This window comes from Aquarana catesbeiana, linkage group LG04 (genome assembly GCF_042186555.1).
Source record: "Aquarana catesbeiana isolate 2022-GZ linkage group LG04, ASM4218655v1, whole genome shotgun sequence".
Lineage (NCBI taxonomy): Eukaryota > Metazoa > Chordata > Amphibia > Anura > Ranidae > Aquarana > Aquarana catesbeiana.
The window spans coordinates 160,485,303-160,504,533 of record NC_133327.1 but is presented as its reverse complement, the minus strand read 5'-3'; the positions used below and the strand labels follow the sequence as shown (position 1 = coordinate 160,504,533).

At 42.4% G+C, this 19,231-nt stretch overlaps 1 long non-coding RNA gene across 1 annotated transcript in view; it reads right to left on the bottom strand.

The window, feature by feature from the left end:
• LOC141141435 (uncharacterized) overlaps positions 1–19,231 on the bottom strand; it is a 76,638-nt gene that overhangs the window by 48,311 nt on the left and 9,096 nt on the right. The window contains exon 3 of the long non-coding RNA XR_012244076.1: positions 9,523–9,677. This is a non-coding gene — a long non-coding RNA (uncharacterized lncRNA). The remainder of the gene's footprint in view (positions 1–9,522; positions 9,678–19,231) is intronic.

The window sequence follows — 19,231 nt, the reverse complement described above, 5'->3', positions numbered from 1 at the left end:
TGGACTTAGGGATTAGGCATTCAGCAAACATATGCACAGTCAACTCTCTATCAAACTGTAATTTGCCAAATGATCACGCAGAGAGTAGCTTTACACTGAACTCTACTAAACAACTGCAGAGCAGGATTAGCAATGCAAACAGGGTCAAAATGGCACAATGTTCTGTATAAGGTACATAACAATGTTAAACCAATAATGAAACTGTATAAACAGTAGATCAAATGAGTAATAGATGGAATTCACTAAGGTTCCTCATAATATATCTGGTCTATCTGTGCCACCTGCAGAGGGAATGTGGCAGTTTTCCATATAGAAAACTGCTGCAGATACCTCCCAGAGTGACCTTGTCATGGGGGGATGTGAGCATACAGTTCAAATCCCTCTCTCAGCCTATTCAGTGTTTACACTACTTAAGCAAAGCCTGCAGGGTTAACACCCTCCTCCCTCCCACTCTGAGCGGAGTGGGAGGGCAGGGACAGACAGAGAGATCGCTATGAGGAAGGCTCCGGCTGAAACATGTTAGCATTTTAGATGTCGCACTGCTGTTAATGCTCAATAAAGATTTAAGAAGAAGCAATCGAGTTGCCGGCATTTTTTGCTATTTTGATGTTTATGGGAGACAACAAGCCTGAGCACCTTTATTCAGCTCATAATTCTACAATCATGCGGTAAAGCTTGGGTGAGTTTTTGTCTACATTATAGGCAAAGAGATTGTAGCATGCAGCTCCAGCTCTCTGATCTCTGTTCTGTGTCTGTCAGACACAGCAGAACAGAGAACTGGTCGCTGCTAATTAACAAGCCCCTTTTGTTATTTAGGAGCAGCCTGTACTCCATTTTTTATGCCTAAAAGAGTGGTGCAAGCTTGTGCTCACCACCCCGTAAGGGCTGTTAAGTGGTGTGGTTCACCTGAAACCCTCCCCAGCCCGGCGTTCAGTCCTCAGTTGCTCTCAGGTAGAAAACAGTCCATGTGCTTGTTTTTGTTATTTTATTGAGGGAACCCAACTTGGATGGGGTATGAGAAATATGGGATGCCCATTAGAATTATAGCAAAATCGCTAGGGACAACTATGTACACTCTTTGTACACTCCTTCAAACTCCTCCTGTACAACTCTTGCTTGCAGACTATTACTCTCTCTCTAGAAGCAGCTAGCACACCGTTAGGCCTGACACTGGCTCAGCAGGCCTTGGGAATTTCCCTAGGGTCCCTATAGTGTAGCAGAAAATATGTAAGTCCTGTTAGTGCTAGCTGTCCTTCTGGTGGACTACTGCTCCCAGTCAGTCCTCTTCAGGCCCTGCCAGCCCTCCTGGCTGCAGCTGCCCGACTTCACTGCCCTTGACATTGCAATTCTCTCTAATGGCTCCACACCCAGCTCTGACTGTTTCCTCTCAGTCCTCTCTGGCATGCCTCTCCAGTCCTCCCGACTGTACATGTCACTCACAAGCCCTCCTGGCTGCAACCGATGGTTACCTCCTGAAGACTTGCCCGACAGCATTAGCTCCTGCTGTCCTCTCTTACTCCTCCCGTGCCTCCTGTTCAGATCCTTCATGCTTTCTTGAAGGTCTCTGTCCTGCACCTGAGTCCCAGGCCCAAGGTCCCCCCCTCAGAGTGGGGAGCTCCCTCAAAGGCCCCGACAGCCTAGTACTCCATCTTCAGTTCTTCCACTCGACTACTCCTCCCCAGCTGGGCTGACCCTGGGTATTTCAAGGAGGCCTGCCCCCAATCCTAGTTGGGTATTGGTCAGGGCTCCCTGAGACACCCCAGACAGCTTTACCTCTATTCCCCTCCTCTTCTTCGAGAATCCTCCAGAAGGAAGAGGGAGGTGACAGTGGAGTGATGCTGTCTGTGAGTCACAGCTGCTGCTCTGAGCCACTTCCAGCCCACACAGATCTTCAAGCTAGGCCTCCCTTAATTTACCTGTACTAAAAAAATCCTCACTTCTAGCACCTACCTAGGTAGAGGGTGCTACATAAGGATACTAGGTAAAACTCAGTCCCTATAAAGCTCTGTAGCCACAGATACTAGAGAATAACCACGACTTCTATAAACAATATAGCACGTATATAGCTATTTGAGCTTACCCTCTGCATTAGCGTCTCTCACAACGAGTTCAAGGTAGAAGTGCACACACCGGCAAACAGCTGGGGGATCTCAGGACTAGTAATACAAATGAAAAGCTAGAGAGATCTCTGGGCTGGTAACACAGGTTAAGAGCTGGAGGGGTATCAAGGGTTGGCAGCACAAGTGAAAGGTGGGAGGACTCCCAAGGCTGGTACCAAAAAGAGAGGGCTGAAGACCCAATGCCACTAAACTTGAAGTCGTTACTCTGGTAGAAATTGATGCAATGCTCTCTTCAGTGGCTGAGTCTTCCAGAAAGAGTTGTGTGCTATTGAACTCCAGGCTGGCTGGCTGCAGGCCCGTTACTAATGATGGAGGACCACTAGTGGTAGATTGCATGGCTGACCTACTCTGCCTCATTAGATGCAGTCTCTTTTAACTGCTGAAGGACGGTAGAAGATAAATGCATATCTTCTGGGCATGAGCAGGAGTCCAGGAGCTTGTGAGAGATAAGAGGATTGTGGGAAAAGGAGTTAAAGAAGCCAGCATCTTCATCACAGCATGGAATAGGTCACTTTACTATATAACTTCTACAGACAAATGGATTTACTACTACTCATATCTATGATATATTGTAAGACAGACATATGGCAAGATTTTAAAAAGAAGGGCCGAACATTGCAGTAAAAAATGATAAAAAACCATAAAAAAGTACTGTATATCAGCAATCATTACAATAGTTTTTTTTTTTAATTTTTATAGTATAACAATATAGGCATAAGAATAAAGTTCTGTGACTTTTTCTGCATATGATGTGCGTAGGCAGAGCTGCAGTGGAAGGACACAGACATCGAGTGCTGAACCCACCTGTGTCAATATTTAAGTTTGGGTTCCTCCTGAAATCAGAGGAGGTAAACAAGTACAAAACTTCTGTTTGATAATCAGCTTTCAAATATGTGAACTTTTGAGGAAAAGGAAATGAGGTAACTAAAACAGATGTGATTTCTGAGCTTGATGTGTGGTGAAGGATAGAGTTGGAAACTTACTCTCAGAATCGCCTCTCATGTATGATAGTGTCAGATCCTACAGACCTTCCACTAAATCAGTTATGGATTTACTGTAGACTGGTTCCAAGGCTGGCTGATTCCACCCTTGTGATATGATTATTCTAATATCCTAAGATAGAAAAAGTGAAAAAAAAATGAAAAAGTGTCTGTGCTTAAACCCAAATAACCTTCATTGTTATAACATTTGAGCATTTGATCTACAGTATATATATTTATATATATATATATATATATATATATATATATATATATATATATATATATATATATATATTCAGTTCTAAGGAGAATCCTAAGTGTACATATTAAAAAAGGAAAATAAATGGTGTGGGTTTGCCCACTTAAACTAATACTGGGCCCTTATCCAGGCATGTGGCCTGGGTGATCAGGAAAAGGAGGGCATCAAGCATGCTGCCTCCTCCTTCTTGAACCATACTAGGCCACACGCCATTCAAGATTAAGGGGATACCTTAATGGGAGGGGGAGGGGTATTTCTTATGACCCAAAAAAGATGCTTCCACAAGAGTCCACAAGAATGCACTATATATATATATTGTATATTATATATGCCTTTTTGTCCTATTGGGTGTTCTGCAAATAGGATGAAGGGATGAAGAAGAAATACTTATCCTGGTGTACTCCAGAAAACTTAAAGACCGCAAAAAGCGGGGTGCTCGATGAGAAAAAAATACACTACATGGCAACGCCACAACCCCAGCATGAAAAACACAATCACCAGCACACCCAATTACTCACAATTAGCACTACTAAAGCAGGTCTTCCCCCCAACACAAGATTCCAAGTGCAGCTCTACCTGCACATTCAAAAAATCACGCCACTATTGCCTTCTAGGGAGATTTCACCTGATCTTGTGCATGCACTATAAGGGCTTGGTTTGTTATTATCCAATAATAAACTGCATCAAATCTCATATGGCACTGTACCAATATGCCTTAGAGACTAGGTGCAGTAGGTTAAAGCACAATAATCAACCCTAACTGTTACTATCACTAACTTTACTGCTTTTCCAATTAAGATTGCATTGCTGTGGTCAAATTTATTTGGGCGGGGGGGTCTGCTTTAACAACCACATAGAGTACAACCAAAATTTGGACCCTCACAGGACTCCTTCTTCAGGCAACAGTGACAAGTGTTGTTGTTTTTGCAGCAATCCAGAAATCCATGTACAGCTACTGACATTGTTACTCACATGTCATTGACGTGATTTTTCTACGTTCTACTTTAAAATTCAGTGATGCAAAGAATATGGTTTTATTTTTTTTACAATGGTAAGAGATCGAGTCCCATACCCCCATAATCTGGTTCTGGTATTGACACCCCCCTCTTATTAAAGAACCCCTGTTTTAGGAAAAGAAGAAAAACTTCTTCTACCATAAAGCAAGCTGAGAATTTAGCTTCTAGTCAGCATGGGATATGTTTATCGCTTTGCCTCATAAGCCCTCACCTGAGTCTTTCTAAACCAAAGATTTTAAAATTGAATATATTACAGTTTACCAGTCCTTAGATGTATTGGTTGCATTAGTTTGTTTTTCATTTTTTTTTCCTTTCTCGTCTGATGAACCTGTCAGTAACACACCCCCATTTACTATGGGGGCAACACGCGCTCGCTTTACTCAACTACAAGGCATCTCACCCTCTCCTTTTCTTCATAACATAGGTGAGGGTGTTTTGTAGTCCATGGAGATAACTAGAAACAATGCCAACTGATAACAGTCAGCAGAGGCACAGAGCTAAGAACGTTATCAGTTCATAAGATTTCTGATAGGATTAACAGGTTTTTTGTACTTACCGAACAGATATATCAAAACATCTTCAACTGTATATTTACCAGACTAAAGCCTGGTACACACCACGAGTTCCTGTCAGCTCCGGTCGGAGCTGCTGTCCTAACTATGTGAAGTTAGTACAGCGATCTCTCCTGCTGAGCTGTTGTGTTCTGACAGGGGGGCGCTTCCCCCGCCAGAACAGTCCAATCAGCATTCTCTACCATTGGCTGAGAGCACTGATCGGGAGTCGGTCTGCTGCTGGTTTTGCAGCATGCTCGTCAGACCGACATACACATAGGCCAAATGTCGGCAGTTCTCTTTTTTAAGCGGCCGATGTCTCCTGACATTCGGCCCGTGTATCCCATTCTTTAAAGAGAGTAAAGCCGGCAATAGATGGATCGAAATTCACCTGGCTCAGCAGGAATTGGACAAATTTCAACCCATCTGTGGGCAGGCTGGTTGTACTGAAGACGATCTATTGATCGACAACAGTACAACCAGCCTGTCGGGTTTTTTTGTGCGATTACTGCTGCTGGCCAGAATCATTGTATTCCGACAGTGGGAGGTATTTTTCCATCAACACCGAATGTGTTGATGGTGAAATCGAGTCATATTCTTTCCTTCAACTCATGGTTGAAGGAAGAAAATTGCTTAATATATGGCCAGCCTAAATAAGAGAAGTTTATGGTTAGGGTTTGCATATATTTTGGCAGTAAAGATAGTTTAGAAACAGCACCAGAGACTTATTACAGTTGATGCATATCATTTAGTGTCATGGGCCACAGTTACAGCGTCTAGAAAAGTTCCTTGATGAAAGGGGCAGGGGATTCAAATCCGCATGTTTCTACTGCTGTTACTAAGGTAGAGCAATGTCGTTTTTGGGAGAGGTGTTCTGTAACTGATATGATTCCCCATTGGTGTAAATTCTTATGGACTGATGAACCTGAGTTATGTAAGCTGACCGCAGAAGAAAGCAGATGACTCCCTTGTAATGACCCTTTTATTTAAAAAGAAGGACTGATGAAAGGATATGAAGAACTCCTGATGATTTTTATTCCACAAATGCCATCACATTTCAAGCCAAGCTAACTTTTTATTGCAAGATGCTGATGCTGTCATTATTTATTATTTCAAAAGTTAGTCCCTGCCAAAAAGAAATCTTCATTTGTCTGCAGCAGATAAAATATTCATTCGTCTACTTAGATGTAGTAGCTGATCCTAGCAATCACTGCCTGTCCAAAAAGTGTATTCTTTTGACAGTAGACTTTCTTTTATGTGAAAAATGTTCTTAATTAAATGTTAATTAGAAAAATCCCACAGCACTAGCCTGTCCATGGCCCAAGAGTACTTCTGTGCTGTGTTTTGACATGGCCTCTTAAAGAAGAGTACTTAGTTTCAGCATCTATTTAATGGCATGAAACCTGTTTAGCTTGCTTAATGCCACAAATCCCTAGATCTCTATTTCCTGCATGACTGTGGCCTCTACAATAGAGTCTAAATGCACAAAAGCAGCATTGTTTGAGTGAAATTTATAAGGAAATTTATTAGAGTCAACTGTGCTTGTTCTTTTTATGCATATAGCCAAATCGTTCCAGATGTACTTAGAACTCCACCAGGATTTGGTTTACACAGTTCCACAATTTATACAACTTACTGAAAATTGGAAGGACTGTTTTTCCCCTAAGTAAGCTGAAAAAAAAAACTAAATAATTAATGTGGGTATGTTACACCCATAAAAAACATATAATGATAATAATACTAATAATAATACTAATGAAAATATTTTGTTATTATTATTATTATTATTATTTATATTATTATTACTGTTTTACAATTGATATGGCTATTTTTCTCACAATAATAATATTCCCATGTGTTCATCCCCTCTGCATTCTGTACATTCCTTTCTACTCAAATATACTCCACAAATAGTCTTTTTTCTATTGCAAATACATTTCAGACCCAAACTGGACATTCCCCTACATGCGAAGGACCCTCCTTTGAGCATCCTATAACTTTATGCCCTCAAGCCTATCCTATCATTGTTCAAAATGATATATTTTGAAGCTACATGTAATGTATACATGAAGTACATGTATCATTACCATGCTTACAATTGTACACTGTTACTGTTAACAAACTTTCAACTTTGGTCACACTTTACACAAACATGTGTCAAAGTGAAATGTCAGTGAAAATCTATGGCTTAGCACTTCCTCCTAGCATTACTAGGGTCACTGGTTTGAATCCTAACCATGACACTGCCTGCCTGGAGTTTGCATTTTCTTCCTGTGCCTGTGTGGATTTACTCTGGTTTCCTTCCACACTCCAGAGACATGCTGGTAGGTTAATTGGCCTCTTGTCTAAAATGGCCCTAGTATCTGTAAGCTAAGAGACTTTAGATTGTAAGCTCTTTGAGGGGAGGGACTGGTTTGAATATACAATATATATGTAAAGCGCTGTGTAATTTGACAGCGCTATATAAGTACCTGTAATTAAGAAAAAGAGAGTAGGAGGTTAGGAGGTCTCAAGACCTCCTACTCTCAAGCTCTCTCGTCTCTTCCTCCCACGCTCGTCTCCAGGACTTCTGCAGAGCCTCTCCCATCCTCTGGAACTCGCTATCTCCACCTCGCTATCTGCTACCTTCAGGCGATCCCTGAAAACTCATCTCTTCATGAAAATCTATCAATCACTTCTCCAACTAATCTTCTACCACTTCCATCAGCTCATTCCCCACAGTTACAACCTTTTGTACCACCTGCCCCACCCTATTAGATTGTAAGCTCTCCTGAGCAGGGCCCTCTTAATCTTCTTGTATTTTTGATTGTATTATAACTGTATTGTCTCCTTTTTATCATGTAAAGTGCTGCGTAAACTGTTGGCGCTATATAAATCCTATATAATAATAATAATAATACTGATAATATTTTATAATAAAAAAATATATTATTGCTGTTGTGACTTTTGTAATACAAAACTAGTTCTAGGAAAATCATAAGTTTACTTCAACAAAGGGTTGTATGCATTTCTAAACATGCAAAATATGTAATATGCAGAGAATAAAATATAAAATACATTTCTACCTATATTTACAAGTAATGCATAGTAGAATATTGGTCTAGGGTGTTCTCTGATTCCATTTGGGGGCTTTGAAGGAGTTGTCTATTACTAAATTACTAGATTCATGCTTTATAAAAGACGTTTTGCCTTCCTTTGCAAAAAATATGGGTTAAAAATCTGAGAATGAAATGGGTTTTTTTTTACTTTTTGATTCATCGTTTTGCCTAAATTTGATAGATTTTTTTTTTTTACCTTGCAAATTAAACATCTATGTTTTTATGTTCTACTCTAAAGCCTAGTACACACTACTAGCGTGTAACTGACAACTCTGTTTGGAGCTGCTGTACTATTTATTATTATACAGGATTTATATAGCGCCAACAGTTTACGCAGCGCTTTACAACTTGAGGGTAGACAGTACAAATACAATACACTTTAATACAGTAGGAATCAGAGGGCCCTGCTCCTTAGAGCTTACAATCTAAGAAGGAAGGTCAAGAGATACAAGAGGTAATAACTGTGGGGGAGGTTTTGATGGAGAAAATAAATGTACAGTTGTTAGATGGGGGCCAGGTAGGCTTCTCTGAAGAGATGAGTTTTCAGGGATCGTCTGAAAGTGGACAAAGTAGGAGAAAGTCAGATAGATTGGGGAAGAGCATTCCAGAGGATGGGAGAAGCGCTGGAGAAGTCCTGAAGGCGAGCATGGGAAGAGGTGACAAGGGGGTTAGAGAGCAGGAGATCTTGGGAGGAGCGAAGAGAACGATTAGGTTGGTATTTTGAGACTAGGTTAGTGATGTAGCTGAAGGCCAGGTTGTGGCTTTGAAAGTTATTGTTAGTATCTTTAATTTAATTTATTGGTTAAGTGGCAGCCAAGGAGGGATTGGCAGAGGGGTATAGCAGATGCTGAGCGGTTTGTGAGGTGGATGAGCCTGGCAGCAGTGTTCATGATGGACTGAAGTGGGGATAGCCTATTTAGAAGTAAGCCAATGAGGAGGGAATTGCAGTAGTCGAGGCAAGAGGTGACCAGGGAGTGGATTAGAAGGTTTGTGGTGACATTAGTTAGGAAGGGGCGTATCTTGGAGATGTTGCATAGGTTGAGGCAGCAAATTTTGGATAGCAATAGGATGCTAGGATACTAACAATTCAATGTTAGCAAAGCCATCTCCCCTGCTGTTCTATTGTGTTCTGACAGGGCCCCCCCCCCCAAACACTCCGGTCAGCGCTCTCAGCCGGTCGGCTGCTGGTTTTCTAGCATGCTCGCCTGACAGAAGCTGAACATACTGGCTGCCATACACATGGCAAACTTTTATTGAACCAGCCAATGTCATCTGACATTCCGCCTATGTGTATTAGGCTTTAAAGTGGTTGTAAGGGCTAAATGTTTTTTACCTAAAGTAAAATTAAGGTAACATTACCGTAAAAAAACCTTCTGCCTGTAGTTTTTGTCCACAGTACCACAGTAATGGGTAAGCATCACAAACACATTGTAGAGATTCAATCACTCCTGAAAACCTCTACAAGTGAAAAATTCATGTACTTATAAGTACTCACCAGTCTCTGCTCCAGCCTAAATTTTTATTCTTGATTTTTCTAGTGTGGAGAACTAAAACCTCTACCCAGCTTGTATTTCTGTCTGTGTCTCCATTTGTTAGATTATCTCTCACTTCCTGTCATGTTTCTGGTTCAGGATCCCAGGAAGAATCTTTCTATTGGGATAGAAAGTATGTAGTCAGCACACCAAAATTCTTCAAATAGCAGTAAAATGTATTGTAGCTTTATGGTAATCACTCCTTTTGTAAGGCATGTGTAAGGAGGTGATTGCCAGTTGGATATGCAGTTGTATTCAAGCGGTGCAGTAGTTATTCGACCAAATATTAGCATGGGGATAAAAAATTGTATCAGCAACCTTGACCAAGAAAAACATTTCTTCCACATACAATTATACTGCATTAGGTTAATTATATTTAAATAAGCATTTACAGTGTAAACTAAAGTAAATTGTAGTGCTAAACAGTATAAATAAATAAACCCAGTGACAGGTGATAGTGATCAACATAAATAAACAACTAGTAATAACATTTGTGCAAAAATAGTCCATAAATGAGACTGGATTGTCTCAAACAAGGAAAGCTGAATATATCCTGATGTGAGATCTTCAAAACTTTCATCACACAGCGTGCACTAAGTGTTTCCACTCCCCTTTGGTTGAAAACTCACCAAATGACGATGTCTTGTACTCTCATGCTTGGCAAAACAGCATCACCCCTTACAGGGTTAGATATCCACCGATATCCAGATGTGACATCCAATATCATGGACTCTCCATATATAATGAAACAAAGTGCTCCAGTATCGTTGTAAAAAGTTTATTCTGTTAACAAGTTGCTGACCGCCGCACGCCAATGTACGTCGGCAGAATGGCACAGACAGGAATTAGGGCTTAGAAAAAAACAGAAAAACTGCTCTAGACTTATAAGAGAACAGAGGCTGCAACTCAAATGTGAGATACACACAATAAACAAGTAGAATGGAAGAGGTTGCGCCCATAAATTGAGATAAGTCTATATATAACATGATTTAACACAGTCCATAACTTCAATTCTTGATATGCACCACAGTGAGTTCACACATAATTGAGAAAGTGCCCGACACCATATAAATTGAATGCTTACCAGATAGCAGGCAATACAAAGCGGTCGGCTGTAACCCAGCCATGGCCTTGACTGCAGGGATGGCTGCTGGACACACGCATTGAAAACGTCACCTATGACGAAACGCATCTGAGAGGGCACGCACTGACGTCACCGCGCTGTTTGTGAGGAGGACGGGCTCCTGTGTTGCCGGCCGGCACTTGTACTTTATTAAACCTGGTAGACTGTATTACACTATGGTCAGTTTCTCTTTTCATTGAACCTACCTGGAGTACATCTTGTTATGGCCACGATCCAGTGAGATGCTTAAGCGGTTGCTAATTCCAGGTCCGTTACCAGGTGTTCTCCTGTGTGTGTCTAGCAGCCGTTCCTGCAGTCAAGACGGGGCTGGGTTACAGCCGACCGCTTTGCATTGCCTACTATCTGGTAAGCAGGCACTTTCTTCATTATGTGTGAACTCACTGTGGTGCATATCAAGAATTGTTATGGACTGTGTTAAATCATGTTATCTATAGACTAATCTCAATTTATGGGCACAACCTCTTCCAGGCATAAGGGCTTACCTGTACATCCCTGCCTCCCTGCAGTGGTCGGCATCGCTTCAGGAGCAATCTGTGCTGAGGGGGAGGTCACCGATTCATGGCCACCCCCTCGCGATCACTCCTGGTGAATAGAATGCTTCCTCTGCTTCTGTAATGTAAACAGAAGCAGAGGAAGTGATGTCATCGCTCCTCATGAAGCCTTTTCATTCCGGCTTCCAAGGAGAGAAGACATTCAAGTAAGTGCACCAACACTACACTTACAGTAGAACACGCAGGCACACTAATCACCCCCCGATCACCCCCCCTTCACCCCCTGTCACAGTGACACCAATAGCAGTTTTTTTTTTTTCTACTGATTACTGCATTGGTGTCATTTGTGACTGTTATAAGTGGTAGGACAGTTAGTGGTAGGCCCTTTTAGGTCTAGGGTACCCTCCTAACCCCCCTAATAAAGGTTTAACCCCTTGATCACCCCCCAGTTAACCCCTGTCACCAGTGTCACTAAGCAATCTTTTTTCTGATCACTGAATTAGTGTCACAGGTGACGCTAGTTAGACAGGTAAATATTTAGGTTAGCTTTTCATAGCGTCAGGTACCCCCATATAAAAGTTAGTAAAGGTTTTAACCCCCTGATTGCCACCATCCCAGCCCAGCCCACCCAAGTGCAGTATTGATCGATCACTGTCACTTACAAAACACTAAACACATAACTGCAGCATTTGCAGAGTCAGGCCTGATCCCTGTGATCGCTAACAGTTTTTTTGGTAGCATTTTGATATAGTCGCTGACAGTCAGGAGCTTTTTTACCTGTGAGTCTCACTAGTGACAGTGGCTCCATGACAGATAGCTCTGACAAAGGAGTTGTGTACCAGACCCCAATCTTCTTCTGCTGTTGAGGTGCAAAAACTGCAGGGTTCTCATATGGAGCAGAGAAGTACTAGCGCCACTATTCCTTCTGGTGAACTGGCAAGCACCAGCGGCCTAGTACACCCTGGTCGTACATCCAGCACTGCAGTAACACTTGGTGACGTGGCAAGTCCCATAAGTGCAGTTCAAGCTAGCGAGGTGGCAAGCACAAGTAGCCCCACTGCCACCAAGAAGACAAACACAGGCCCGTCGAGCCCATAGTTGCCTTCCTGCTGCATTCGCCAAACCTAATTGGGAACCCACCACATCTGCAACACCCGTACTTCCCCCATTCACTGGCCAACCCGGTATTCAGGTGGAAACAGTTGATTTTACGTCACTTGATTTTCATTCGCTGTTTTTCACCGAAGATCTCTATAAATCTATTGTGGACCAAAGCAATTTGTATGCTGGTCAATACATCGCCACTAATCCCCAGTCCTCCCTTGCCAGAGATTGGAAACCAATTAAGGTTTCCGAATTTAAGATCTTTCTGGTCCTATTCCTCCTCATGGGCATAACCAAAAAGAGTGAGTTGCGGTCATATTGGTACACTGACCCAATTCACCATATGCCCGTGTTCTCTGCTTCCATGGCCAGGGCACGATACGAGCAGATCTTGCAGTTCATGCACTTCAACAACAATGAACTCTGTCGTCCTTGTGGAGACCAACGTTTTGCAGACTTGTTTACTCCCCATCAAGTTGTCTGCGTTGATGAGTCCCTGATTAAGTTTTCTGGCCGCTTGTCATTCAAACAGCATCTTCCCAGCAAGCGTGCCAGATACGGGGTCAAGATGTATAAGCTCTGTGACAGGGCCACAGGCTATACATGTAGTTTTATGGTTTACGAGGGAAGAGATGGTCACGTAGAGCCGACAACCTACCCTGACTACATAGGAAGCGTTGGCAAGATTGTGTGGGACTTGGTGTCACCCTTGTTCGGAAAGCGGTACCACTTGTACATGAACAATTATTAGACAAGCGTGCCACTTTTTAGTCACTTGTTTGATCATCAGATTGGAGCATGTGACACCGTGTGATCTAATCGCCGGGGCTTTCCCCAGCGGCTTGTAGATTCCCTTCTTAGGCTGGGGGAGAGAGCCTGCTTGAAGTGTAATAACTTGCTCGCTATGAAGTGGAGGGATAATAAGAATGTTTTCGTTCTTACCTCCCTTAATGCACACACCACGGTCCAAATTACTACGGCGACTGGTGTTGTGGAGAAACCCCTCTGTGTCCACGAATATAACCAAAATATGGGAGGGGTGGACCTCAACGACCAATTGTTGGCACCGTACCTAGTTGCCTGTAAGGCCAGATGCTGGTACAAAAAAGTGTCTGTATACTAATTTCAATTGGCTTTGCTGAACTCTCATGTGCTGTACAGAGCTTCAGGACGGACTGGATCCTTCCTTAAATTCCAGGAAGAGTTCGTCAGAGCCCTTCTGTTTCCAGACGGTGCTCCACCTCACCTTCCCAATCCAAATGCAGTAAGCCAGCTGCATGAGAGGCATTTTCCTTATGTCCTCCTGAGTACCCCTACCCAATGAGTCCCCCAAAGAAAATGTCATGTCTGTAGAAAGCGCAGATATAGGCGTGACATCAGCTATATTTGTCCCTCCTGTCCTGACAATCCTGGTCTTTGCATTGGTGAATGTTTTGAGCGCTACCATACACTAGTTGAGTTTTAGCGTAGGGTACAGCATTGCACAGACTAGGCACACTTTCACAGGGTCTCCCAAGATGCCATCGTATTTTGAAAGACTCGAACCTGGAACTGAACTGTTATGCCCCGTACACACGGTCGGACTTTGTTCGGACATTCCGACAACAAAATCCTAGGATTTTTTCCGACGGATGTTGGCTCAAACTTGTCTTGCATACACACGGTCACACAAAGTTGTCGGAAAATCCGATCGTTTTAAACGCGGTGACGTAAAACATGTACGTCGAGACTATAAACGGGGCAGTGGCCAATAGCTTTCATCTCTTTATTTATTATGAGCATGCGTGGCACTTTGTCCGTCGGATTTGTGTACACACGATCGGAATTTCCGACAACGGATTTTGTTGTCGGAAAATTTTATCTCCTGCTCTCCAACTTTGTGTGTCGGAAAATCCGATGGAAAATGTCCGATGGAGCCCACACACGGTCGGAATTTCCAACAACACGCTTCGATCGGACATTTTCCATCGGAAAATCCGACCGTGTGTACGGGGCATTACAGTTACAAATAAAAGTGTAAAAAAAAAAAAAAAATTCTCTAGTCTCTCTCTATTGTTCTGCTCTTTTTTACTGTATTCTATTCTGCAATGTTTTATTGTTTTTATGTTTTATCATGTTTGCTTTTCAGGTATGTCATTTTTTTATACTTTACTGTTTACTGTGTTTTATTGTTAACCATTTTTTTGTTTTCTGGTACGCCATTGAGATGCAGCGTGGATTTATTTATCTTGACAGCAACAGCGTTTGCTCCCACGATACATAAAGCTGTGACTCCAGCGCTGTCGGAGGTGATTTCACCACCACAGTTAAAAAAAAAGAGCATATATGCCAAAACATGGGGGCAGCAGGGGTGGAGGAGCGATTTGCTCCTAACTTTTGGGACGGATGCCCCCATGCTTCGGCATATATATATATTTTAGGCACAGGTTGCATTAAAAAATGTTTTATTTTTTACTATTTTTTTTTGTATTTGCTTTGCAGGTATGGAATGTCTTACTGTTATACTGTAATGTAATGGCTGCAGCGCGGAAAACATGGGGGCAGCAGGGGTGGAGGAGCGATTTGCTCCTAACTTTTGGGGCGGATACCTCATGCTTCGGCATATATAAATGGTGCATGTATGCCCATCATTAGAAGTGGGTGGATGAAGGGAGGTATTCTAGTGGTGGGATTCTAATGGTGGGCATACCCACCGATCAATCTCTTTTTTTCGTTCAGCCCACAGGCTGCATGAAAAAAAAGATTACAATATATGCCCAACAAGGACCAGCAACATATTGTAAAGGTGTTTAAAGGCTTTTAAAAATGTATGTAGTTTGTCGCCGCTGTACATTTGTGCACAATTTTAAAGCATGTCGTGTTTGGTATCCATGTACTCGGCCTAAGATCATCTTTTTTATTTAATCAAACATTTGGGCAATATAGTGTGTTTTAGTGCATTAAAATTTTAAAAAAGTGTGTTTCTTCCAAAAAAAAAGTTTGAAAAATTGCTGCGCAAATACTGTGTGGAAAAAAAAAAATGAAACATTCACCATTTTAATCTGTAGGGCCTTTTCTTTAAAAAAATATATAATGTTTGGGGGTTTAAAGTACCATATTTATCGGCGTATAACACGCACATTTTTCCCCTTAAAATCAGGGGAAAATCGTGGGTGCGTGTTATACGCCGATCCCCGCCGATCGCGCCAACATACACATCCGAGTGTACAGATTTAAATATGTCGCCGGCGGACTCGGCGGAGCAGAGCGAGCGCCGCCGAGATCGAAGGGACTGGGTGGAGCCGAGATACACATAGCCGAGAGTACTCGGCTCTTCTCGGCTCCGCTCACAGTCACACCCAGTCCCGCCCTATGATGGACATAACACAGGTCCAATGGCGGGACTGGGCATGACTGTGAGCGGAGCTGAGAGGAGCCGAGTACTCTCAGCTATGTGTATCTCGGCTCCGCCCAGTCCCTTCGATCTCGGCGGCGCTTGCCCTGCTCCACCGAGTCCGCCGGCACCATATTTAAATCTGTACACTCGGATGTGTATGTCAGCGCGATCGCAAACAATCGGCGGGGATTGCAAGGCTGCACTGGAGCAAGGTTGCACAGGGGCAAGGCTGTACTAACAAGACTGCACAGGGGCAAGGCTGCACTAACAAGGCTGCACTGGGACAAGGCTGCACTGACATGGCTGCACTGACATGGCTGCACTGGGGCAAGGCTGCACTGACAAGGCTGCACTGACATGGCTGCACTGACATGGCTGCACTGACATGGCTACACTGGGGCAAGACTGCACTGACAAGACTGCACTGAGAAGGCTTCAATGACACTAAGAAGGCTGCAATGATGGGCATTTAAATGTACGTTTTTTTCCCTTAAACTTGCCTCCTAAAAGTTTTTTTCCTTAAAATTCCCTCCTAAACTTGGGGTGCGTGTTATACGCCGGCGCGTGTTATACGCCGATAAATACGGTAATTTTCTTGCAAAAAAAAAAAAATTTTCATGTAAACAGTGTCAGAAAGGGCTTTGTCTTAAAGTGGTTAGAAGAGTGGGTGATGTGTGACATAAGCTTTATTGTTGTGCATAAAATGCCAGGACAGTTCAAAACCCCCCAAATGACCCCATTTTGGAAAGTAGACACCCCAAGCTATTTGCTGAGAGGCATGTTGAGTCCATTTAATATTTTATATTTTGACACCCCGAAAACCAAGCACCGCCTTCAGGCTTTCTAAGGGTGTAAATTTTTTATTTCACTCCTCACTACCGATCACAAATTCAGAGGCCATGGAATGCCCAGATGGCACAAACACCCCCCCCCCAAATGACCCCATTTTGGAAAGTAGACACCCCGAGCTATTTGCTGAGAGGTATCATGAGTATTTTGCAGATCTCGCTTTTTGTCACAAAGTTTTGAAATTTGAAAAAAGAAAAAAAAAAATTTTCTTTTCTTTCTTCATTTTCAAAAACAAATGAGAGCTGCAAAATACTCACCATGCCTCTCAGCAAATAGCTTGGGGTGTCTACTTTCCAAAATGAGGTATTTTGGGGGGGGTTTGTGCTATATTGGCATTTTATGGCCTTCGAAACTGTGATAAGTAGTGAGGAGTGAAATAAAAAATGTACGCCTTGGAAATCCTGAAGGTGGTGCTTGGTTTTCAGGGCCCCATTCGCAGGTAGGCCCCTGAAAAGTCCCACACATGTGGTATCCCCGTACTCGGGAGAAGCAGCAGAATTGATTTTGTGGTGTAATTTCACATATGTCTATGGCATGTGTGCGCAATATATCATTAAGTGACAACTTTGTGCAAAAACAAAAAAGTTTGTCATTTTACCCCAACTTGTGGCAAAATATAAAATATGCCATGGACTCAGCATGCCTCTCAGCAAATAGCTTGAGGTGTCTACTTTCCAAAATGGGGTCATTTGGCTGGGTTTTGTGCCATCTTGGCATTTTATGGCCTTCAAAACTGTGATAGGTAGTGAGGAGTGAAATAAAAAATTTACGCCCTTAGAAATCCTGAGGCTGTGCTTGGTTTTTGGGGCCCTGTACGCGGCTAGGCTACCAAAAAGTCCCACACATGTGATATCCCCGTACTCAGGAGAAGCAGCAAAATGTATTTTGGGGTGCAATTCCACATATAACCATGGCATGTGTGAGCAATATATCATTTAGTGACAACTTATTGTAAAAAAAAAATGTTTTTTGTCGTTAGTCAATCACTTGGGACAAAAAAATTAAATATTCAATGGGCTCAACATGCCTCTTAGCAATTTCCTTAGGGTGTCTACTTTGCAAAATGGGGTCGTTTGGGGGGGGTTCGTACTGCCCTGCCATTTTAGCACCTCAAGAAATGAGATAGATAGTCATAAACTAAAACCTGCGTAAATTCCAGAAAATGTACCCTAGTTTGTAAATGCTATAACTTTTGCACAAACCAATAAATATACGCTCATTGACATTTTTTTTACCAAAGACATGTGGCTGAATACATTTTGGCATAAATGTATGACTAAAATTGATTTTATTGGATTTTTCTTATAACAAAAATTAGAAAATATCATTTTTTTTTCAAAATTTTTGGTCTTTTTCCATTTATATCGCAAAAAATAAAAATCGCAGAGGCAATCAAATACCATCAAAAGAAATCTCTATTTGTGGGGAAAAAGTACGCAAATTTTGTTTGGGTACAAATATTGCATGACCGCGCAATTACCAGTTAAAGCAGCGCAGTGCCAAATTATAAAAAGTTCTCTGGTCTTTGGCCAACCAAATGGTCTGGAGCTGAAGTGGTTAAAACAGCTTCAAACATTGCACTCACATAAGCTCAAATCAATGAAGCCTAGAGGCATCCACCTAGTTACATAGTTACATAGTTACATAGTAGGTGAGGTTGAAAAAAGACACAAGTCCATCAAGTCCAACCTATGTGTGTGATTATGTGTCAGTATTACATTACATATCCCTGTATATTGCGGTCATTCAGGTGATTATCTAATAGTTTCTTGAAGCTATCAATGCTCCCCGCTGAGACCACCGCCTGTGGAAGGGAATTCCACATCCTTGCCGCTCTTACAGTAAAGAACCCTCTACGTAGTTTAAGGTTAAACCTCTTTTCTTCTAATTGTAATGAGTGGCCACGAGTCTTATTAAACTCTCTTCTGCGAAAAAGTTTTATCCCTATTGTGGGGTCACCAGTACAGTATTTGTAAATTGAAATCATATCCCCTCTCAAGCGTCTCCTCTCCAGAGAGAATAAGTTCAGTGCTCGCAACCTTTCCTCATAACTAAGATCCTCCAGACCCTTTATTAGCTTTGTTGCCCTTCTTTGTACTCGCTCCATTTCCAGTACGTCCCTCCTGAGGACTGGTGCCCAGAACTGGACAGCATACTCCAGGTGCGGGCGGACCAGAGTCTTGTAGAACGGGAGAATTATCGTTTTATCTCTGCAGTTGATCCCCCTTTTAATGCATGCCAATATTCTGTTTGCTTTATTAGCAGCAGCTTGGCATTGCATGCCATTGCTGAGCCTATCATCCACTAGGACCCCCAGGTCCTTTTCCATCCTAGATTCCCCCAGAGGTTCTCCCCCCAGTCTATAGATTGCATTCATATTTTTGCCACCCAAATGCATTATTTTACATTTTTCTACATTGAACCTCATTTGCCATGTAGTCGCCCACCCCATTAATTTGTTCAGGTCTTTTTGCAAGATTTCCACATCCTGCAGAGAAGTTATTGCCCTGCTTAGCTTAGTATCGTCTGCAAATACAGAGATTGAACTGTTTATCCCATCCTCCAGGTCGTTTATGAACAAATTAAATAGGATTGGTCCCAGCACAGAACCCTGGGGAACCCCACTACCCACCCCTGACCATTCTGAGTACTCCCCATTTATCACCACCCTCTGAACACGCCCTTGTAGCCAGTTTTCAATCCATGTA